General features: G+C 35.0%; 1 non-coding gene across 1 annotated transcript; it reads left to right on the top strand.

Annotated features, from left to right (window-relative positions):
• The first annotated feature begins 21,816 nt into the window (after positions 1 to 21,816).
• Positions 21,817 to 21,900, top strand: TRNAL-UAA (transfer RNA leucine (anticodon UAA)). The gene has a single exon. It is a non-coding gene; the product is annotated as a tRNA-Leu (tRNA).
• The last annotated feature ends 3,043 nt before the right edge of the window (positions 21,901 to 24,943 follow it).

The following is a 24,943-nucleotide window of genomic DNA, read 5'->3' as shown; positions in this document are numbered from 1 at the left end:
TGCATTGAGCTCAAGTTTGTATGAGGAATATAAATTCTTACTCAAGACATTCTCCACCTGCTCGTAAACAGTCTAGACCAACATACTAGGAAAATACTAATAATATATATATGCATTATGTATACCTGTACATAAATATATATATATATATATATATAGTATATATATTATATATATATATATATATATATATATATACACATACATACATACATATATATATTATGTGTGTGTGTGTGTGTGTGTATAAATATAATAAGTAAATATCCATGAAAGAGTCAGATCATTATGTTACTAAAAACAATTTAGGCCCCATCACCATCTAATCAACGGAAAAAGAATTTTAGTGGGATGAAAGAAATATAAGGTAAACCCCCTGAAATTTCCCGATAAACACACCCACAATTATGGGATAAACAAACTCACAAGAGATAGACTGGGGAGAAGGGAAAAAAGCATGCTATAATGCACAATATGCTATGAAATTTGTCGCTTACGGGTTTCGTTCACGAAATTAAAGTGTTTTTCCAAAATTCATTCCTAAGAGTTGTTATGCCTGCTTGCCATAAATAGTTATAGTGGCAAATGAACCACACCATATTGTCATTAAGTCTCCTCCTCCCCCTCAGTAATCCTGTGGCAGGAAATAAAAATGAAGTTTTTGTGCCCTTCCCAAAAAGCAATCAATGAACAGTATTTCGCGTCTGCGGACTTCAAAGCTTCCGAAAATAAGCCTGATCTGGATTGCCTTAGTAAGGATGACGTCTGTAGTCAGCACTCCAAAAAACCACCTCAAAGGGCGAAGTTAAGTATTAGATCTGCTTCCGTATCTAAGCGACCTACAATAGATGACTCGAGTTAAATGAAATTTTTTTTTATAAATATTTTTAACATTAACTGAAAGATGAGAACAACTAACATATATAACTTAAATATATGAGAATATTATATTATATATATATATATATATATGTATATATATATATATATATATATATATATATATATATATATATATATATATATATATATATATATATATATATATATATATATATATATATATATATATATATATATACACTAAATGTTATCCATAAGGTGACACTATGTACCAAACACCTCAGAGACTAGATCAGCCCGTGTCGCTGAGGCATTAATTTTGTCTTTTTGATTTAATGCCTCTTTTAGGATAAGCTATAACGTGATCATGTGATTTCTGATTTAATCTCTTCTAACACGCAATCCAGTCGCTTTCCTTTCAGGTGGTCTGTATGCTTAATGGCCTTCACCTGGGGTGGTAACCTTCCCAACAAGTGTTAGAGATAATTAATTTTTCCCCGTAATTACGAGAGAATCTGTTCACGTGGAGACTTGCATGTTTTACATGGAATGCCTTTTGCCGTTCTAGGAAGGGCCTATCAAAATCATGTATGGTTATTGAATTAATTATTAATTTGATTAACTCCAGCGCTCTTGTTATGGTTTATCATTAGACAAAATGAATAGCTATCATATATGATTAAATTTGCAATTGATTTGTTTTAGTGATGAACATTACTGCTCTTATTTGCTGCTGTGAGTTTTCTAATTATGCTTATAGTCTTTGCTTTGTTCTTGATTTTTGTTCATTTTCATTACGTATCATTATTTAATTTACAGTTATGTAAAGAGAAGTGACAGGAACGATAGATACCTACACTCTATGAAAAGGATTTTCAAGGCAAACTATTGTTTTGAAAACAGAAATGTGTAGGCACTGTATATTTTTAGCTAGTTATTTAGGCCGTTAGCGTTTTATTTAAATGTTCTCTTCCCATTATTCTTTGAGTTTTCTTATTAAATCCACCCGCATATTATTTAGGGATATTCACACTCGCTTTTGATTTATGTCCAGAGTTTGCTTTGCGGCTTATTTACGAAGGTCATTATGCCAATGGAAAGAGCAAATGATTAGCTAAGAATTAGGGAATATATGAAGAGCAAAGCAGCCGTGCCCCATAGTTTAGTGTTTTAAGTTAGTTGTATTGATAATGTTAATTTTACAACTTCAGTAATTTTACACATATTCTTTATATCACCACTCTTCATAGAATGGTATATTTTTCATAAAAGTTTATTGCAGTAATATATATATAATATATATATATATGGTTGCAACATTTAATAGTGTTTTATGGGCCTTTTTTATATTCATTATATATATATATATATATATATATATATATATATATATATATATATGTGTGTGTGTGTGTGTGTGTGTGTGTGTGTGTGTGTGTGTGTATGTATGTGTGTGTGTGTGTGTGTGCGCCTGTGTGACCGTGTGTGTATGTATGCTTATATATATTTATACGTTGTATATATAATATATATATCCATGTATGCATATTAGCCTATATGTATTTTTATAGAATGATTATTAAAATTTATTGTTTCCGTTCTCGGGCGTTTTATATATACCAAGAAGAAGAGCTCTTGAAATTCTGGTCAGTTGTTTCTAAAGACATATTGCAATCTTGATGGTTTCGAATTCCATTAGGGAGGGGAAACGTTTGTCAGGAGTTTTACTTCTGTAAATTCAGGGCCCTTTGGGATGTGAAGGGTCCTTAGTAGTAAATTATGATAGTAGATATTTTTATTATTTATGTATGTGTGTATGTATGTATATTGGTTATAAGCGTGAATATGATTGATTTGAATGCCTTTTTTCTTTTGGTGTATAATGAGTGAGGCTGAAGATATAATTATTAATCTTTTTCAAGAGCAGTGTTGCGTTTCCTTTTTCATTGTTAATCTTGTAAAGTAAAATAAATAGGAAACTAAGGTCTCTTTTCTCTCTCTCTCTCTCTCTCTCTCTCTCTCTCTCTCTCTCTCTCTCTCTCTCTCTCTCTCTCTCTCTCTCTCTTCATCTTAATAAACCTTACTCTTCTTAATTCAACTGAGGTTCACAATCATACTAAGGAAAAAATAATTGGCTGGTTAAAAATCAGTGCTACATAGAGCATATAACTTGATGAAAACATATATGTATAAAGAAAAAGTGAATGCGCGGATACATTATTAACACCACGAAGCTGTAACCTGAAGGCGAATTAGCGGTCGTGAAATATTTGAACCTCGAAGTGAACAAAGTGAAAACAACTCGGTTTTCCACTGTTCACTTATACAATGCACTATAATTTATTCTGAAAAATGTGAGCGCCATATCGCTGAGCTCAACAGGTTTTTATTTTTCTACGTACTTTCATTAACCGCCCCACCCATATTATCCCCCCACACTTATCTACTCCCCATTTGCAATGATGATCGGATCATAAGTTTTATCTCACTTTATTTATGTGTTGAAGCTGCGGAACAGCTTTTTAGCATTACCTGCGACCCTAAGCAGGAATGTAGGGGGTGATGGCCAACGCCTTATATGAGCGACCCGAGTCGTGTTACCTCTGTGAATTAAGAGCTCAAAGCATATTCTGTTAATAAGCCATTATTTCATTAGCATATCAGCTTATTAAATTATGGGATCAATCCAGAGCCTGAATACGTATTTGGCTTAGCTGCTAAATTACATTTTGTGTTCCGGGAGGGAGAGTGGGATGATGGTGAGGGAGCTGGTTTGGAAAGAGACAAAAACATGAAAGAACCACACGATGTAAAAACGTTATATGTTAACAGTTAGGTCTTTGTTGCGTAACAGTGAACACGATCTCCATCTCTTGAGAAAAAAAATATGATTTGGAAAATAAAGGAAAAAAGCTTATGAGTTTTGTGGTAAGTTAATTGGGTTGATTTGTTAACATTTGAGGAACAACTTTATCGTGTAAGTTGATAATTTGGCTGCCGAGGGAAAAACTAGAGAAAATTTTTGCTACTTGGCTAACCATAGTTGTAGAAGTACAAACCTGAAGACTTACTAACATACCAATAAAGCTTGTCGTACTCTGTAGCGTGCGAATGAAGTACAAATCGTAGATCTGGTTTTATTTTTATTTTTGTGATAGAGTCACAATGAATAACCGAGGATCCGAAGTACTAGAGGTTCGATGGCCGGACATTAGCCTACTATTTTATGGGTAAGAATATGAACCCTTCTTAATCAAGCGAATATTTTGAAGGTTCGAGATTCTTATATCATTGATCAATATTTTCTGTAGATGGAATACTAAGTTAATTTAGGCATGTTGCTCTACCGGCTTTTAAACTTTATCTAATCATATTATGAATATCAGTAGCATTATGCAAACAATATTCTCGGGATTCATTCTCTATGAGGGAACGTCTTGCAATATGTCATAGTTGCATATTAATTAAATATTTATGTCGATTAGGTCGTTTTTGACACGCAACATACACTTTTTGCCACTTTTGTGTATCAGGCAACCCTCCGTTTGAAACCTGCTGCTGCAGATTGCAGCAAGTGCATGATTACCATTAACAACCTACTTACAGACGATCTCTCTCTCTCTCTCTCTCTCTCTCTCTCTCTCTCTCTCTCTCTCCTCTCTCTCTCTTTCCTATCAACCATTTTTTATTTGGCTGTAGAACACGCTGTTCAAGTTCCTTCTTTTACTTTCACCGTGAAAATAAGGTATTTAGCTTGTTCTTCGTATCGTTTATTTGCATTTATGATTCTCGTGTCTTCCCCGTCTAGCTATTTTTTCCCCACCTAGAGACCTTCTATTCTGCGGAGGCGGCTTGCTAGGTATGTTTATGGGAGGCCCTTTCGAAATCTTAACGATAAGGAAGTAAGCTTAACACGGGCAGCTAGCAACGCTCCTGATCTGTGAATTTTACTGTGGATTTTTACTGTGCCTGCTGTTGTGCTTGAGCGAACTTCCAGTTGGATTAGATAAACTTTAAGAACCAGTAGCGCAACATGCCTAAATCAACTCAATATTTCAACTAAACACTATTTTTAATTACAGTAATTCTTCATTCATAAACACTAAGCTGTTCGGTACTAACTGAGCGTTCATAAACACTAAGTTGTTCGGTACTAACTGAGCGTTCATAAATACTAAGCTGTTCGTTACTAACTGAGCGTTCATAAATACTAAGTTGTTAGGTACTAACTCAGCGTTCATAAATACTAAGCTGTTCGGTACTAACTGAGCGTTCATAAATTCTAAGTTGTTCGGTACTAACTGAGCGTTCATAAATACTAACTTTTTCGGTACTAACTGAGCGTTCATAAATACTAACTTGTTCGGTACTAACTGAGCGTTCATAAATTCTAAGTTGTTCGGTACTAACTGAGCGTTCATAAATACTAACTTTTTCGCAATTAACTGAGCGTTCATAAATACTAACTTTTCGGTACTAACTGAGCATTCATAAACTAAGTTGTTCGGTACTAACTGAGCGTTCATAAATACTAAGTTGTTCGGTACTAACTGAGCGTTCATAAATACTAACTTTGGGTACTAACTGAGCGTTCATAAATTCTAAGTTGTTCGGTACTAACTGAGCGTTCATAAATACTAAGTTGTTCGGTATTAACTGAGCGTTCATAAACACTAAGTTGTTCAGTACTAACTCAGCTTCCGTCCACTGAAAATATTGATCAGCAATACTCGCTTGCTTAAGAAGGGTTCGGTGTCGGTCTGGCCTTTACGATTGTAGATGTAAGGGGCCACTTAAATTGATGTGTTATTTATTAAATGAAGTGAGCATTAGAACGAAGACCGATTTCCCCCGAAACTGTTAACATTGTTTGCAAGTAAATTACACTCATGCAAAAAGTTAGCCCAGTCCTAATCTAATTGAAATGCTGAAGACAACCGAGACAGTCACTCTCGTGAAGTTGTATTAAGTACTTGTTATTTATACTTCTCTGAATCGCTTTAACCGAACTCATTTTAAGGTTATATGCAAGACAAACTTCATTGGCACAATGTGTATTTTTTCAGTAAAATAGAATTAATAAACAGAAGGAACTAAATACTTTTCCTCTCTCTCTCTCTCTCTCTCTCTCTCTCTCTCTCTCTCTCTCTCTTCATCCTTGCTATAAACCCTGCAGTTTTTTACAGAAATAATATCATACTAATTTAACATGTTTACGGTTTTCTTTAATCTTTGTTTTACTCATTCCGTAAAGTAATTTGGTTTGTGCCTATATATATATATATATATATATATATATATATATATATATATATATATTCTTCTTCTTTTCTTCTTCTTAACGTTCTTTTCCCATTTTTCATATATATGTATATATATATATATAATGTTTATAATGTTATATCAGTCTTTTCTTAATTTTGTCCATTTTTCTATGAATGTCACATACAGCACTAAATCAGCCTAAAGAAAAAAATAATGTTAAATAGATAAGAAGTCAAACAAATGTAAGTGAAGTGAGGAGAAAAGAAAGTTCGTGAAATAGTAATATTTCGAATAATAAAACTGCATATGAAATTAAATTTTGTGCTGTAAAAGTGTACTTTGTTTTAAATACCGCTTGTCCACAGTGTAAAAAATCTTTACTTTTTTAACAGTATATCTTTTTTTTCAGGTGCGTATGTTTATTCCCCAGTTTTTATCTGTGTGAGGTCGGGAGAGTCTGTCATCGTGAGTTGCCTTTTAAATGTAATAAAGTCTTGAGCCCACTAACAGTTCCCACATGTTGTATATATTCGGAACTCTCTCTCTCTCTCTCTCTCTCTCTCTCTCTCTCTCTCTCTCTCTCATGAATGAATTAGGTATCTTGATTAACAATTCATGGCAGTTTTTGGGTGTCGGACCGAAAGTGATGGATGAGAATCCTTTGTTAGGTTCGACAAAGACAGAAGAAAAAAATAAATAGAAACCACAAAAAGAATGTGAACAGGAGTCGTCTTTCTCCGAATTGAAAGAAACTTATTTTTGGGAACGATAATGAGAACGGAGAAATATACATTGTTTTCTTATTCATCGTGATAAGTTTTAGTGGTTGGTTTTAACTTAGACTAGATAATACCTAAAGTAGTTTATGATATTTAAAGTAGAGTTTATAACGTTACTTTTTGCAAGTGCTAGCAATTGTAACTACCCAAGAAAATCAACTTTATTTAATTTTATGTTAATATTTTACTTTTAGTATTTTTGTGGTTAGTATTTTTCTGTTCTACAACGTAAGTAATGAGGTCTAATGAGTAGCAGATGGCTTAAACATATCATGTGAAACTGTTTATATTAAAAGAAAAAACTTTTAAGCACAAATTTCTTGTTGCCAGCCAGATTTTTTTGGGTTGACAGATTATGGAGATTATGTCCCATATATTCCTTTATAAGATATTTTGTATGCCCTTTTTTTCCCATACGTGACTATCAAAATATCAGCATCTTTTAAATTGATTAGCAAAGTTCTTTTGCTTTACTATTTCTGTAATTTTTTATATTTTGTATTTCGATTAATGTTTTTGTTTCTTAGATGGATTAATTGCCCATTTGATTAGTGTTCTATTTTCGCCTTCTATTAAGCTTCTCCTACTTGCGTAACTTTTATGTCCAGATATTTACAGTAATATCTGTATTACTGAGAAATGCCTTGTAGGGCCTTTCTGCTATTTTTAGGTACGCAGTTCCTTTCAGTAGTCACGTGACTTTTTTCGCTGAGATTTAAGCAATTCATGGGACTAAATGAATGCTGAGCAGGAGAGAGTTTGAACTTATAGATACCAAAGATACTGATAACGCGAAAGTGGTTACCCACTCTTCGAATGATTTTATATAATTTGTCCATTCATTTTCAAGAATGACCGAAGGACTTGAAAAAGTAATCAGTGATTGTAACCACTCAAATGTTAACGCGATTAAAGATAAAGATTTCTTGTCGTCTTTAACAAAAATATGCCTTACCAGTTATATTTACGTTATAAAAGGCAAGCTTTTCCTGTTGTATTTGTCATAAAAGGCCAGCTTTAATTTGTTTGTAGCAATGCTTATTTTCAGAATAAAAAACACGATGCAGTGTCTCAAGAAAAGAAGGTTTGTCATGTTTTATTTCCGTTACTATTGTTTGGAGTATTTATTTATGGATATGATAAACAAGTTTCAGTTTTAAAAAATAATAAGTTTTGCCAGTGGAGTCGGCTACGTCCGAAGGCATGTAGACAGTTAAATAGGCTGTGAGAAACATTTTGATGTTACCCTCACAAGTTTGATAGCTTCGCTAGAAAATTGTCGCAATAACTAAACGTACTGTGTGTGTTGCCATGCGAGAAGCTAAGCATGTTTGCCTAGATTTTCTATGTTCTTAAGAGAAGCTCTTCCTATCAACTATACATTGGCAGTTCGTATGTGAGGTTAATGTCCCGTGATGAGTGAGTGCATGTGGCAGGGACGATGACAGAGCCGTTTATTACTTCCACGAGACGCAGTGCACCTTTTGCCTTCTCGGATAAGGATAAATGGAACCTTATGTGCACAGCGGGTGCCGTTAAGCGCCGTTCGTTGAACGCATCATTGGAACAGGGGCGACCGTAAAGTTTGAGATATATTCGTTGATGTTATAACCGTAAACAGTTTCCCCGACTTTACAATTGGATATTTGTTTTTCCCTCAGCCTGACGAAATGACGGTATTGATTATTTTCTGAGCTGCCTTTATGAATTGTGTCATATAGATTTGCTCTGATTGTTTTATATAAAAAAAACTGGTTTTTGGGATTAGATTGATTCAGTTTGATATTGAATGGTTATTTCTAAACTTAGTGAGAGCTTCAGTCATTATTTTAGGATTCAGATCTTGATTGCATATATATAAATTTTTATTTTTTGATAGAGTCGATTGGACGGTACACTCAGAAAACTACCCATTCACCAGCTATAACATTCTTCTCTCAGCATTCTTCTTTTTTCTTTTTGTGGACAAAGGATTGTATCTGGGGTGTGATGACTTCCCTTAATTTCAGCGCTGCATACCTCTCTGCCATATTCTGTAAATTAGACTTATGTTGAAGTTGTCTTTGGGTATAAAAGACATCTTGATTACGACTTGTACTTTATATTTTATGTTTTACATTGCTTTTGTGTAATTTATTGTAACTTCTAAGGTTTTCTTTGGAAAGACTGTTTTGGATGCTCTGGATTAGTTCAAGGCATAAAACTCGGGTATTTCTTAAGCAGGATGTTTTTATCGTATCTTCATCTGTGTGGGCTTGAAAGGAACGCGCACTCAGGCACACCGTAAATAACATTTTCCTGAATATAGAACCAACAAAAGTCCCATTTAAAAGGCTGCCTTATAATTAGCAAAACTGCTTGGGAGCAACACACCCCGTTTTCGTTACCCATGTAAGGCATCAAGGGAGCGATGACTTTTATTAGCAGAAGGACGAAAAAGTGCACTTTATGGGGGTCCCAGCTAACAGAAGTCAGAGGTAATCACATGTTGTAGTCTCTCCGTTCCTTATTCCAGGCTTGTAATTCGCAAGTGCTTGCGTCCCATGCACAGAAGAGTAAGATTTTCGGAAAAAAATAGTGATGATAACCGGATTTCTCCTCCTTATGTGATGTAGCCCATGGGGGCATATATCTTGTTTTCATGACTTTTGTGTGATTTAAATGTGGATGTGGCGGAGATCATATTCTTTTCTTTCCTTGGGATCCACTCCCAGTTGGGAAAAGCACCTTAATATAAAACATACATTATATATATGTATATATACATACAGTATATACATACACACATTATTATTATTACACACACATATATATATATATATATATATATATATATATATATATATATATATATATATATATATATATGTGTGTGTGTGTGTGTGTGTGTGTGTGATGTGTGTGTTTGAGAGAGAGAGAGAGAGAGAGACTGTAAGGGCAGACGTAAACTATAAAGATGGAGAGATGAATGTTGATGCATTGTGGAAAAAATGGAAGCAGTTGATTCAGCAGCGGCATTTGGGAGGAAATGGTAAGATGAGAGAAGAGGTGAGGCTCAGAATAGGTGAAATAAATAGGATGTGTGATATCAGTGGAAGCCAGCCTAGCCAAGGGTGGCTTGTATGAAAGTATTGTTGAACTAGCCGTCATATATATATATATATATATATATATGTATATATATTATATATATATATATATATATATATATTATATATATATGTATGTATGTTTAAATATATATGTGTGCGTGTGTGTTTGTGCATATGAATGTATGCTTGCATTATTTATGTAATAATGTATATAATGGGCCACATGTCACCCTGGCGAAGGCGGGTAAATCTGCATGCTGTTATAAATATACCTCTCCTGACTTAAAAAGGAAATTTTGCTAGTGTGGATGCAACTAGAATGGAAAATGGCATGAGACTAACAACTTCAAACCAAAGCAACTGTTCGTATTTGGAAAATTAACACCTTCTGGAGCCATCTTATTTAAAGGAAAAAGTCGGAAAGGTGCTAAAATAGATATACATAATATAAGAAATGTCTGTTTTTATCAATAGCTTTTTCCCTACTAGATTACAAGATTACAATCACAGCCACGTTCATAGTTTACTTCTGAATCTAGGAAGAATTCTCCCTTGACATGACAAGTAACTTAAACTGTAATTGACTGCTATAACTCTGGTAGTAAGGGGGTAAAGCGTACCATGTCTCATGGCAGAGGAGTCCTTATAGCTTAGCAGAAGACTAAAGGCCCTCTAATAACATACGCGCTATAAATGGCAGATAACCCTCTTCCCTTGATGCCATCGGCCTCCACCCTTATCTTGTATTATGTCGGGAAATCGCTTTTCAGCTTGGTGTGAAAATCACCATGTAACGGGGCATGGTTTGCAGATGCATTGTTGCTGGTCCTATTTACGGTGTTGTGGCGCCTTCCATTTTTTTCATTTTCACCATTAATCGTTTCTACTTTTCCACCTCGAGATAGGCGCTCGCATTCACTACCTATTTTATGCGTTTTGAGTTGGCAGTGAATGCATTGGTTTCACTTTACAGCAGATGAAATATGTATGCAACATTGGGAAAAATGAAGAAAAGTTTTTAAAATTTTTATTTTTATTTTCGCGTGTTCAGCTGAAACTTTAACGAAACAAGCATTATTTTTTTTTTTTTACGACAAAATGGGAAGCTACCAAATTATGGTATGTTTCTTTTATTGGACGTGAATAGTTCTTTAAATCTGATATTTTCATTTTAGTCCGTAGACACTTGTGACGCCATACCCAGTATGCTCAGGGCATGTGTGTTCATTCTTTTCTGTCTTTGCAACATTCTCAGAAGATTTTCAAAGTGATTTATATGTTGCTAAAAGAGTGAAACAGGAAATTAGAGAACTTGGAGAGAGGAAATGTGTAATCTTGTGGGAGCAATCAGTCTTTCTTTCCGTCTGCCATTATCCTGCCTCACCTGTAATTTGTGATAGGGCTAATTGACCTGGTACCTTTTTAAGGCACTTGACCTGCCTTCTTGACTCCGTCCCTTCAACAGCAATTAAATGTGATGAATGATGAGTTAAAGAAGACAATTAGAATGTTTAGGAAAATTGCTTAATGCTGATGAAGCCATTAGCCGATGAATAAGGCTTAAAGATAATGAGGGTCCTGTGTTGAAATATTTCAAGACGACTGTAATGCAGATGATATAATTTAGCCCTTCTCTCCTGCCTAATGTGTCAAGCGGCTTTAACTTAATACTCTGTTAGCTGGCTGACAACTAGCTCTTAAATTTGTATTACGTTTCTGATATTGTATATGTTTCGGTAAATTGGACAAACGAATTTACTTGCTTACACAAGCGTGTATAATGTGGTGAATGCAGTTATAAATCTATCTCGGTGGTTTCAACTGTAATGTCATGTTTTCGTTAGTACAAACACAAGCATTACTTGACACGTTAGCGTAAGCTGTAAGATAGGTTCACGTTGCGGGTAAAAAAAAAGTGAATTAGTTTCCCTTCCGCTGGGTCACTTCGATGGAATATGCATTATGTTTAATTGTCATGTCTGACAATTTAAATATGATCAAGGATATTAATCAGTAATCAAATTATTTTTGTCTCCCTGAAAGTTCTCTCTGTATGTATATTTATAGCGATGATGTTGCGGTATACTGTAGATGCTCGTGTGATTTACGTTAAATGCATATATACCCAGATTTATATATATATATATATATATATATATATATATATATATATATATATATATATATATATATATATATATATATCTATGTGTGTGTGTGTGTGTTTTTGTGTGTGTTCTAAAAATTGAAAGAGGAGAGGAGATTTTCCAGGTGACGGTAAGTTCAAAGGTTCGCAAAAGTCAGGCAAACTCTAAGTGTCGGTCTGTGAATCTACATCTTGCATAATATACAGTTGTTATAATGATCGTGTTGATGAGGTTAATTATTTTTTCGAAGACATCAACTAAACAATACTACTTACAACAAACTTAACCTCTAAGGTTTCAGCAGAAGTAGCAATTTATCCCTGTGGTTGGGCGTTACGGTATCACCTTTAACCTTCTGATGCGAGGACTAGATTTAAGAGAGTTCTGGTGTCTGTCTGGCTCTCTTTTTTTCTTCTTTTCTACTTGGAATACTTTCACATCAGAAGTTAATTTGGGCAAATGAAGAAAAGTAAAAGTCGAGAGCGACTAGGCTAATTGCCATTTATCATTTTAAATTCAGATAATGTAAAATCTTGTTGTGAAGGATCTAATTGTATTTTGTAATAGATGTATTCTACCTTAATCTGGTGCATAAAAGACATGCAAATGCTTTTAGGCGTTTTCTGTTACGATTTTTTTTTCTAAAGTGAAAAGAGTAAGTATTTATATATATATATATAGGCCTATATATATATATATATATATATATATATATACACACATATACATATAGTCTGCATCTGTATGCAAATATACATGGGAGTGTGTTCGTCTTGGCAAAGTGTGGACTACGAGAAAAACGTTGGTAATAGCATTTATTTCTTTGTGGTTGAGGCAGCATTACAGTTTCCATTAGATTATCATTACCCGCCGGCAGTCAGTCGTGATCAAACGAAAGAATTCCAGGACTGACCATTAACGCTATTAATTTTAGGACAATCTTTGCTCAGTTAAGGCCCGTAGGGGGTAGTGCTATCAGTGCACCTCACGCGGTGCTCTGTAGGCATTACTTAAGGGTCTTTACTGCGTCTCTTCGGCCCCTAACTGCAGCCCCTGTCATTCCTTTTACTGTACCTCCGTTCATCCTCCGGTTGCACCTTTAAAAGGTTATTTACCCTAAGTTTCCATTTCAGCGCTGAATGACTTCATAGGTCCCAACGCTTGGCTTCTGGCCTAAATTTTATAATCTAATAATTGCTCAGTTAAGCTCCTGTTAAATGTTTTTGATGTGAGAGTTTTATTTCCTCATTACATAAGCGCTAGAATTTCAAATTTGTTAACGTTAGATATTAATTTAATAAATGCAAGGATTATGGATATTTGTATATTCTAGTATACAATTTTCCAAGATAATTTCGGTTTCAAGGATTGTATTCAGTTAATAATCTATATTACTCTGCTGAGTGTAGTGTGTAGTGAAGAAATTCCTTTGTATTTGTGATTACGGTTAGTCATATTTTGCCAGTAGCGTATCGTAATAATACCATATGCCGTCTCTATATTGTATGGAAATATTCTCATATCTTTCGGTTTAATGGATATAACAAAATCGACACAACGTCAAAGGTTTACTTATAATGTAAAAAGACAATTCGACAATTATATTTGCTTTTATTTCGGTATATTTCTTATATTAGGTATAGACGAAGTTTGTGAATTCTTTGTGTATAAGTGTAAATGGTAAGGCTAAAACTTATATGGGGAAACTGAATGAAAGTTGCCTCTATGATCTTTACCATAGGCAAAAAAAAAAAAAAACTCACATATCATTGCACTTAAAGGAACGTTGTTTTTTGAACGTTGCAATCGACCAAGTTTCTTTCGGGATACATAGGATAGCTTCAAATTGTTTGCATGGGTAGAAGGTCGAGAATGCATGCAGCAGGAGGTGAGGATATGAGGGTAAATGGAAACCTTGAAGATAGAGTAGTGAATATTAATGTGGAAGTTGGAAGAATGAAGCGGTTTATTCTTGTAGGCATTAGAGAGTTAATATAACGGTTGCTGGTAGGATGAAGGCGGAAATGAGTCACTGAATCAGCTGCTTAAGTATGAATATAGGAGTTACCATTGTCCCGTTTTTTCCTTGAATCCACTCGCTAGAGGAAACAATTTAATCTTTGTATATACAGTATATGTTTTATATGTATATATATTATATATATGTGTGTATATATATACTATATATATATATCTATATATATACTGTGTATATAAATTGTTGACACTCATATGCACCTGACTTTTTTTTTTATTTATAAATAATAAGCCGCAGTTATTGTATAATATCGAATTCACTATACCTGGAGAATAACTTATATCCAGAGGGAATTATAATTGATAAGTGTTTCCTAGCTGGCCAGGATCTGAACCATAGTCTTGAAAACAGTGACACTGACCAACGCAGAAGCACTTATTAGCCTAATTTTAATTCCATTTCGGGGGTAAGTTGTTCGCAAGGTATGTGATTTGAAATCAAGTGATATTTATGGCTAATATGTATATATATATGTGTGTATATATATATATATATATATATATATATATATATATATATATCTTTAATTAATATCTTTAATTAAAAGGCCTTGCCCTCTTGAAGAGAACAATTTACAAGCAAGCAAGACTGCTGTCCAGCTGGCCAGTCACCGTTAAATATTATGTTGATGTAACACTAGTTTAAATTAAAAGTCGGCAGCTTCTGTTTTGCTTCATAGACCTTGCAAGGAATCTTTATTAGGATCTAATACAGAAGATCTAAACCGCCCAAGCGCTTGCATATAATTGTTTTAGCTGCCCCACGCACATCTGTACCTTTTTAGTGCTTCGATTTTTTCTGTAAACTATTTTTAGTAGAAAATTCTGTGACTAATGATATTTATTAATTATGAATTAAAGAGAAGTTATCGTTAATTCCAGTGCAGTTACTATTTTAATCTAGAATTTTCACAATAATAATAACTCATCGGATAGAAATTTGGCAGGTTGAAGTAAATTTGAATTATGACCAAAGTTACAGGCTTTATGCACACACAGACAGGTATATATATATATATATATATATATATATATATATATATATATATATATATATATATATATATATATATATATATATATATATATATATATATATATATATATATATATACATATACATACATATACACACACACAGTATGTTTTATGTAATCGCACTTTTAATATGTACATTATGTTGTAGAGAGCATTATTGCCAAAAGAGCTAATTGGTTAATATGAATCCAAGTTATGTGAAGTACACTCCTCATGTATTCTTCATTAATTTTCCAAAGTTTAAGAATTGACTGGGTATTTTATTTTCTGTAACCATCTAACTTCATTAATTTTGTTGTGCAATATTTCCTTTTATATGTTAACTTTGTAAATTTGCGCGTTCTTCACCTGATTATTACTTCCAGTTTGGATTGCCTCTAGTCCGAAGTAAGGGTATTTAACATTCTCCTCTTGTGTCGATACTACAGCACTTTGAATGTAAATTTCGAGAACTGCTTGGCATGTGTGTTGTTGCCACATCATCTGCATCGTAGCACTCTACAGTATAGGCGTTGCGTTTTAACAGATCGTACGTTACATACTGTAAATCCAAATCAGCTGTTGTGATCTGCTCCTGATTCCGTTCAAAATGAAATACTGCCTTTAAAATGTCTCCTTTGCTTCGAAGATCTTTCATTTGTTCTATTAGAAGACTCAGACGTCTATTGTCATCATGTAAATATCCCTAGTGTTGATGACCATGTTCATTACGACGCTAATTTACGCAAACAAATCAATCAGTCCTCTAGTTCTGACATTATTATAACGTATATTATTTTAGGAAATCAGGCAAAGAAATTGTTACGCAGACTATATAAATCAAATGTAAAGTTATCTTACTGTTCCAGTATAAGTAGCTGGTACATCTATAACAGGAAAATGGTGAAAAGAATATGCTAGTATATGCTAGTATTTTAGCTAATATATATTTGATATATATATATATATATATATATATATATATATATATATATACACATATATATATATAATATGTGTGTATACATACACAGGCATATATATAATATATATATATATATATAATATATATATATATATATATATATATATATATATATATATATATATATATATATATATATCCGAAAACTAAAATAATCCCGTTTAGTTACTGAATAGCTTTAAGTAAAACCATTATTTTTATATTATATACACCTAGGTGCCAAATATACGAAGTTAGTTGAGAAACCATGCGATAAATAAGTTTGGAGGAAATTTCTTAATGAAGTGTATTTGAAACTGACTCGAATTAAACGCGAATTTCTTTCTTTATATTTTCGTATGTGTACATATATTAAAGTACTGAACTGTATAAAATTTAACATCGTTACTTTGTTTACTAGTCTTTCTTTCCTTATACTGTTTTTGCCTCAAATACAGCATCCGGATTATATTATCCACATCTTGCCCTTCTCTTAATGGCATCAATTGTACCAAGGAAACCGTCAAAACTTCAAAATGATTTTGACTCGGTCTCCTGTGGAGTTGGCCTCTTACTGCTTGCCTTGTTTATTCGAGAAAATTGCCAGGCAATCTTCATTACAGTCATCGAATATAAACGTTCCAATTCACGCTTTAGGACGAGTATTTCGCTTCCAGTTTTCCAGCCCGTGGTTTCTCCGGGATAATCGTCATCTTTCAGCAGTTTATGTTCGACTGCTAAGAAAATTCGCTTTTACGTGTCAGTGCTTCATAAGGAAAAGATGCGGATTAGTTTAAATCGTGGCTTTTATTTGTTGCTGATTGCCTAGAAGTGGCCATTTATTGCTGTGATTTCTTTCTAGATTTATTTTGGTTCATGACATAATTATGGACTGTTCTGAGGGTGACTGACCTGAAACATATTTGGTAAGCGATGTTTACTTTCAAGTTGTAATCTGTGGCAAAAACGATTTAAAATTGAATAATTTTTCTTTCACGGATGTTATCTTCTTCCTATTAAGATTAATCCTCAAGCGATAATCGATTATAACATGGAAATAAGGAAAGCGCTCTTTTCTATTTTATGTTTGGACGCAATGTAGCCAGTCTTGTTTGGGGTTAATGGAAACACACACTTGTATGTGTATATATGTGTATATATATATCCATACACACGTACATACACACACATATACATAAATTACATATATATATAAGACCTTCAGTATCACTGAAATAAATTGCATATTGCTTTCTAGCTGGACGGCTTCCCTCACTCTTTCAGAATATGCAACGGATAACTGTCAAGTAGCCAGCGTGTCATCATCATGCTGGCTGTTGTTGTACTTCCATTTTCATGCTTGGTTGCCTTTCTATTTTTTATTTTACTTCGACTTTGACTGTTATCACTTGTAAATTCATAAAGTGTCGAGGAGTTGTCTCTCTGAAAGCTAAAGAGAAATGCATATATATCTGTGCATGTATGTATGTATGTATGTGCGTGTTTTTATTTATAGCATTTGACGTAATGGTATCTAAGTAAATTGCAGAGGTGTTCGTAACTTCGGTCAGTTTCAGGGTCTGTTCTAGGTGAAAAGGTAGTGTTCTTGTCACGACAGGGAATGCTGAGTTGCGATGTTGTTGATGTTGTTGTTGGTAGGTTAAGGCGGCTGTGTGCCAGTACGGACCGTTGCTTGTAGAACAGCCTTTATCCCATGATATTACCTGCTCTAGAGAAAAAGTCCCGTTGTGAGGTTTTTAATATTTCCATCTTGCGGACAGAAATGTTACTCGTAAAGGTGTGACAAAGGTGACCTTGGGTGTGACATTCAGACTACACAGACAGTCTGGTTGTTTGAGATATTAATGGGTGAGTCACATATGAAGTTTCATTGCTCCTATTTATAGTTATATGATACTGAATATGTGGATACAATATACATTTGTGAAAATAAGTGTGCGTTGATTTGTATATAAATTTGCTTAAATATCTATGTAAAATATCTTTCAGTGTGAGAGTAATTTTATGTGAGCATATAAATTAGCGTGTATCATATGATATATGATTCATGTATGTACATAAAATTGTGTATAATTCCAAATATTCAGAAATAAATATGTATGTAAGATTGTGTACAACATAAGTGGTCAAGGGTTATGAAATAATGTGTATAGTTTCCATGCGTATGATAATGCGTATTGGATATGTGATATATCATTATTGTCTTGGGTAATTATACATTAACTATGGAAGATATTCATACAATTGCTTGCCTATTTCCGTCAAGTGTGACTGCCAAAGCTGCATTGTTGCTCGTGTTGGGTGCAACATAAATGACCGGAGTAAGGACGATATCTGGCTTAGCTGAGAGTGCATGGCATGTCTTTCTTAAGGGAGCACGTAGTTTACGGTTGAGATTGAGACATCTCTGGGTATGTGAATATATAGACTGCATTTGTCTGCTCATCTGCTTCGCCATTCATTAGCATTTCGTAGACAGCAATGGTAGGAAGCCGTCCAGTCACGAGACGCGTTCGATTCAGTTCCATACAAGAGCTGATGAAATCCCACCAAGGTCATTCGCAGGAAAGGAAACAACGGCTGCCTCCTTATAGCCGAAGCTGAGCCGTGAGTATTTCCACCCAGAAACAGACCATAAACATGAAGCATTAGTCGGATCATATCTTCCCATCCAGTAGAAGACACTCTATACGAATGAGACACGACCAGTTGAAAGCCCCCAGTCCAGATCATATATTGCGTTTGTTTTACACCGGTCTTTTAGGCCTTGACCAACGCAGGCAAAAATGCAACCTTAGTAGCCTTGCTTGATGTTAAGCGCCTGACAGCTACATGCATGTCTTCTGCATTAATTGGACATTTGCTGCATTGTTATTGACACCTATGTATCATATATGTAAACTATACGCTCCAGTTTATAAGCTCAAACATGAACGTTAACATACTTGAATATACCCAAAATGTCCTTTACATCATTATTTAAGTCGTGGTGTAAGGATTTGAATAAACTCAGTAATATGGTATTTTAATTAATTGTACGTATAGATTTCTGAGTCTTAGTTGTAGAGAATTACCCACAGCCCAAAAAAATTATTGTGGAATATTCCGTTCATTGTAAGACAATTCAAATATCTGTACCGTGGTTTAGATTTGCTAATGATATAACGGCTATTTTACCTAAGGACTTGAATGTAAATAACCTTGTAGAAAACAGAACAAAAACCTAAAAAAAATTCACGCCAGAATTAGAGAAAGATAGTTGCTAGAACATTTTAGATTGTTTTAGGCTTCATTTTCAGTTTGATTTTAGTGTATTAAAGTGGAATTGGCGGAAATACAATGGAAAGTTCAGCAGATTTTTCAGCTACGAATAAAGTGAAATACTGTATACCCTTGCGAGTGAGGAATTGTGATGACAAACGGCTGCAAATCGATATGATACGTTTGACATCCGAGTTAAAGTGTGAATTTGTTAGAATTCGCTTTTACATTTTGCATGGTCTGCTTTGGACGCTGTGTGAGATGAATCCTCTTATATATCGCAGAATCAAATCGATTATACGTTTCAAACAATGAAAAATTACTTGTCCACAGTAGAAAGAATGGGACTACAGTTATTGATTTTAACAAGAATGAGGATATGTGGAGTTTACGATATTTTTCAGACTTTTTCCACTACCTTAAGAAAATGGCACTTTCAGATACTGAATGCGTGTTGATATGAGACCTTCTAAGCGAAGTCGACATAGAAAAACCATCTGCTTTTTTGTGAGTATATAAATAGGTATTTATTTAGCTTCAAAAGCAACCTGTATATTGTGATAATGGAAGGGACGGCAGCAGAAATAGTTTCTAATCAAGTGCTAGAAAATCTTCCTTGATTTCGTGAAGCGGAAATTTCGGTCGAGTAGTTACTTCCATATTCCTTGAAAAGGACAAGAATCCCTTTGGGGAAAAAAAATGACAGTTGGTTCGGGAAACTTTTACCATTATGTGGATAGCTAGTCCGTTTTAATATTTTTATTTTGACAACCGACTGGTGTGAAAACCGTCACTGCAATTGGTATTTGATGAGAGACACAAAGCTACACGTTTATTGCAGCCCTTCTGTAATTTTTTCCACATTTTCATCGACATACAATTTTACTCAGGTTTGAAGGAAATTGACATTAGTTGTGAGTTGCCTGGAAGTGACTGACGTCATGTATTTCCTGTTTTTAAGCCGTCGACATTTTGCAATTCTCGGTAAATGTTGGTTTGACTAGTAATAATAGACATCAAATGTTGCTTCTAATTTTGAATTATTATACAATGGAGGATCCTAGTTCGAAGTAATTAACGGCGAACACATCTTGCGTTTAAAAGTCATCTAAACAGAATACCTGTTTAGCCAGGGACACAGGTCCAGCCACAGTCTCCCAGCCTCATCCTCCTTAAGGAGGAGAGGTTGCGTGACACCGTCGTATCCGTCTTATTCCTCTCCACCACTGTTATTATTATTATCATCATTATTATTATTATTTCGTTTCTCACATTGACCTTCGATCTCTCATTTACAATCCTCGGTGGAACTGACGCATTTAGAGGCCATCATTCACTCTTCGTTCGTCTTTCATTCAACTTCACACTTGAATGCAGTCTTTGTTCACTTTCTTACTCACTTGAAAATATCTGCGAAGATTGATAATGTTCGTGCTTGAGTCATTTTCCGTAAAGTTGTTTTGCGAGTCTGACTTTCTGGTAATCGCTAATGACTTGAAATATTAGGGGTCTTTTGCGCAATTTAGTCATGGCTGGATATACAGTATATGTAGTGGAAAGTTATACATTATTATCATCAGCTCTAACAGGAGTTTTTACGTTTTATATTACCGCTTATTGCTGTTATTATTGCTAGTGTGGGAATGATGATGGCGGTGAGGTTAACGAAATATTAACTCGCATTGAGTATATTTTTATACTTGCTGTTCTATCCTGTTATTAATATTATAACGATCATGATGCTAATAACGGTGATGGTAATTACAACGGTGGTGAGGTAACTGGAACGGCAAGTCATATAGAATAAGGACTCGGTTATGCAGCGCAATCATGCAATTGATTTTTTGTTGCAGTGGACAGGCCGCGTATTATGTGATGGAATATCACTTGCCGATGAGAGCCGGGTCACGTGTCTGTGAAGTATGAAAGCAGAATACTTTTACCTTGTTACCTAATTATGTGAAATATGTAACTTCAGCGAACTAATTAATGCCATGTCCCCCACCACTTAAAATATGAGATGGTTTGTTAAATGTTTGTATACTTATTTTGTTAGGCGCATTTATTAAAGATGTAACTATATTATCGTGTCTACGCATTTTCATGTGAAGTTTAGATTTTTGCGAGTTTTTTTTTTTTTTTTTTTTTTTACTCCAGGGCTCTTATTTGTTATAATTTACTTTAGAATGATTACTTTTATTACATGATGGTGGTGTAAGTATGTATCTTGTGGCCCACTTGTTATTACGTCCGTAGAATCTATTCGTCGTCCACGTGCATCGCTACCAGATGCGCGAGCTCTCGGAGAGAGAGAGAGGGAAAGAGAGAGAGAGAGAGACTCCCTTATTATGTTGGAAATCGATCGTATAATCTCGCGCCATGTGTACGTAGTCAGGTTGGCCGAGCGGTCTAAGGCGTCAGATTTAAGCTCTGATACTCGTATGAGTGCGTGGGTTCGAACCCCACACCTGACAGTCTTCTTTTGAAATTTGTTTTTTCCTTCATTATCCATGGCAACAGTGAACCTAGATGGTGATCATTGATCTGGTTTTTTAGATGCGTAGTCAAAGTTCTTGATTTTAACTCGTTATTAAACAGGGAAATGTTAAAATCAAAGGCATTATTCTGATTTTTAAAAAAATATTTTATGTCGTTAGAAGGAGTGTTCAATAATTTAAGGGAGTTTTTGTCTAGTTGAAGAATTGCAGTGAGAAGTATTGGGTGCGGTTTAGCCAGGTGGTCGCCCGTCGATTTCCGGTTAAATTCTCTGTCGGTGATTCATGTTTTTCTACGTTTTCATTTTGCTCGGATTGTTATCGTTCTTCAGTGTCATCTTTCATTGTCGACCGTAATTGCTTTTGTTTTCTAAGTTTTGTATATAGCCATATATGTTCAAATGGAAATGCAGTTTGGTTATACTTTTGAAAGTAGTAAAAGTAGCAGTAGCCGTAGCCGTAGCAGTAGCAGTTATAAAAATTACCCCGTTATTACACTGAATGGCTTTGGGTTTGAAATGCTGATATATGTGGCTCTTAAATCATCATGGCTGTAACGTTGCTAAAAGCGAAGGCGAGGTCTTATACCGATATGTGAACTAAGGCTCTACTTGCTTTGTTGGTCGAGGTTTGTTCTATTGCTTGCATGTAAGAAATGCATTAACATTGTTTGGTTACTTGCATTCGTTTCTGTTTAGGTCTGTCAGTGACTTCTGAGGTTTCCCTTTTGAGAGCTGCTTTCGCTTTTCTGGTTCGTCTCTGTGAGAGAATCTTAGATACTCTTAAATGTAGCCTATATAAGCCTTTGAATTGGAAACATCAAGGACATTTCGCAGCTTAAGTCTAATTCTATTCCATTTCGCTCAGTTATTTTAGTGACTTTAGCTTTGCATGCATTTGTAATTGTTTTGCTTTTGTAATTCGCTAAGTGATGAGATAAACTTTAGTGGTTTTTAGTGTACAGTTTATGGAGCTTTGAATTGTTAACTTTGTCGTATGTCTTATTTCGATTTAGTTTCAGTGATATCAGTTATTTTAGTTCTGTCTTCTTCTACAACTTATATTTCTTTCTGTTCTTGTATAGATGAGGGAATTTAATATAGGCCTACTCTTGAATCATGTCCAGTTTGGAGTCGTAAACATCTAGAATATATTTTTGCAGAGTGTTATTTCCATCGAATGCCTGGTTGCTCATAGAAAAGCATTTCTCCTTAGGTCTGGAGGCCAACAAACGATCGCTGCTTAATTTCCCTGCAATTAAAAAGATTCTGACAACGCACATTTCCGACAGTAATTTAGCATCTTTTTCTCTTGTATAGTGTATCCTTATGAGTTGGCTTTTTCCCTTCAGCGGCACCATGAAAGCGAACAAGGTGCTGTCGTGTTGGACACTTCGATGCTGCTGTTATTACCGTCGGTGCCGATGCGAATACGGCGGAAATTTATAGTTGACAGGTTGCGTGGCTCATAAATTCACTGATGGGAGGTTTTCCAAAAGCATATCCCCGGCCCGCCTCTCCTCCCACTTGCTCCCCTCTGTATCGTGCTCTGGGATGCTAAGGGTCTTGGCGGAATCGACCCGTGATGTTGAATGGATAAAATGGAAATCTTTGCCTGCTACGGTCGCTCTTGCTACATCGTCAAGTAAAGATACCTTCAGCAGTGTGCAAAGATTTCGCTTTTGCCTCGAAAAGTGTGACACTTTTCCTCAGTTTTTTACTTCACTTTCATTCAGTTTATGAGTATTTTTGACCAAATTTTGTTCTTCTTTCTCTATTTGTATTTCATTGATTTTTGTAAGAATTATTCATTGCTTTTTCATTGTTTTCGTTAATTTCTTTTGGAAATATACTTTTGGTGTAACCACTGCTGCCGAAGATGAGCTTGCACGTGATTCGTTTAGAGCTGTGATATAGAAACCGACATACTTACAAACTTCAGATATTGTTGGAAAAGCCACCTCGGTCTTTTGTGTGCGCAAATGCAGTTGTTACCATCTCTGTGGCAAATTAGAAGAGGCAGCGAATAGTTTCAGACCGAAGGTATGATGATCAATACCTCGGGAATTTTTTTCAGTGTTTTGGGGATTTTTGTAGACGTCCAGGAAGAGCACTAAGCCTGCCGATTTTGTCTATCACATATAAAAATGACCAAGCCACCGCATTAATAAGCAAGGTAAATGCACTATCACCTCTATGGAGCAACTCGACCATGAGTGTTGCCAGGAGGAAATCTTAATATGGATGGATTTCTCAACATTGAACAGCAGATTTGATTTATTTTGGTCCTTTTGCAATAGCAGGTCACAAAATATTCACTACTTGAAGCCACCAAATTTCGAAAACAGATGTTGAGGTCCTTTAAATTTTCTTGGAAGTTGCGTTTGCGATCTCCTTGTTACCAACCTCTAGAGGTCCTGACCCGGTATTGCTATTGCTGGGCTTTCATATACCATACATAATCTTCTCTGTGTAATGCATGCGTACATGATATAGTCAGGAACTTCACTTTTGTTGGGATACCTATTGGCTATTGGTAAAACGGCCGTCTCTCTAAAGAAGCATTTCATCTACGTAGCCACTGAATCGGTTCACAGAAACTTAAGATTATTTGGCTTTGCTACCTGGTATACTTTCATTCCAATAATGTATGGATGCATAATTATGCGTTTTCAAGTTCAGTTGTTTTGCTGGCAAATGTTCCAGTGAATTCCACCCATAAGTGGTGTAAGGCCAAAACATACAGTGTATCGTGATCGTCAGAAAACAAGTAAAAAATGCGCCAAAGTTTCTTTGGCGCAATCTAGTTTTCCGTATAGCGTATAATGCTGTATGAAACACTCAGCCACGGGCCGTGAAACTCTCAGCCGCGGCCCATGAAACTTTCAGCCATGACCCGGTGGTGGCCTGAGCTGTTAGCGCCTATAGCGGTGCCACACGCACGATCATGGTTAACTTTAACTTTAAATAATATAAAAACTACTGAGGCTAGAGGGCTGCAATTTGGTATGTTTGATGATTGG

This window comes from Macrobrachium rosenbergii, chromosome 55 (genome assembly GCF_040412425.1).
Source record: "Macrobrachium rosenbergii isolate ZJJX-2024 chromosome 55, ASM4041242v1, whole genome shotgun sequence".
Classification (NCBI taxonomy): domain Eukaryota; kingdom Metazoa; phylum Arthropoda; class Malacostraca; order Decapoda; family Palaemonidae; genus Macrobrachium; species Macrobrachium rosenbergii.
This window is presented reverse-complemented; position numbering and strand designations above follow the sequence as displayed.